The sequence below is a fragment of the Chrysochloris asiatica genome, unplaced genomic scaffold, assembly GCF_000296735.1.
Source record: "Chrysochloris asiatica unplaced genomic scaffold, ChrAsi1.0 scaffold00124, whole genome shotgun sequence".
Classification (NCBI taxonomy): Eukaryota; Metazoa; Chordata; class Mammalia; order Afrosoricida; family Chrysochloridae; genus Chrysochloris; species Chrysochloris asiatica.
In genome coordinates, this window is record NW_006408642.1 from 4649019 (window position 1) to 4649968 (window position 950).

General features: G+C 41.1%; 1 pseudogene; it reads left to right on the forward strand.

Moving 5' to 3' along the window:
* Window positions 1-215: 215 nt before the first annotated feature.
* LOC102840863 lies at window positions 216-767 on the forward strand (annotated as a pseudogene).
* The last annotated feature ends 183 nt before the right edge of the window (window positions 768-950 follow it).

A 950-nucleotide genomic window follows, 5' to 3' on the forward strand; every position in this document is an offset into this window, starting at 1 on the left:
TTCAGCTAAGTGGTAGAATGCAAGATCGACATTAAAAAATCAGTTTGATTCCTTTATATTAATAAAGTGAGCTCTGAAAAGGAAACTAGGAAAACAATACCATTGACAATAGCCAACCAAAAGATTAAATACTTTTGAATGAAACAAAATCCATATCTTACACCATATAAAAAAACAGACTCAGATTCTGGGACAGGAGCAGCGCCATATACAAGATGGAAGCCAGCGAGAGGCTGATGAAGGAGCTTGAAGAAATCTGCAAATGTGAGAAGAAAAACTTCTGAAACTAATTTGTTGACTTGACAAGGGCTTATTATTCCTGACAACCCTCCATATGATTAGGGGTCCTCAGAATCGAACTCAACTTTCCAGCAGTGTATCCATTCAAACCAAGGAAGATCACATTTAAAACAAATATCCATCACCCAAACATCAATGAAAAGGATCAGGTTTGCCTGCCCGTAATTAGGGCTGAAAACTGGAAACCAGCAACCAAAACTAACCAAGTCATCCAGTCCCTTGTAGCACTGGTCAACGACCCCCAGCCTGAACACCTGTTCCATGCTGACCTGGCTGAAGAGGCTGAAGAATACTCTAAGGACCGTAAAAAATGCTGTAAGAACACTGAAGAGTTTACAAAGAAACATGGGGAAAGCAACCTGTGGACTAAAAATCTGCCGCGAATGATTCAAGCAAGTGTGAACACAGACCCCCCAGCAGTGCATTCAAATCCCCCCACCCCGCAAAGCAGGACTCTGGAGAATTGATGCGTGCCACCGTCTGGTGTCCTAACTTTCTACAGTTTTCTTAATGGTCTAGGCAACCTGTAAAGAAAGGATTAAAATTTTACGATGTTCCAGTTCTGCTTTCTTTGTTTTAAAAATCACTGCTTCAACCCATTTTCCAGGAATGGTGTTTCCTTTCTTCTCCCAATGTATCCAAAATCTCCA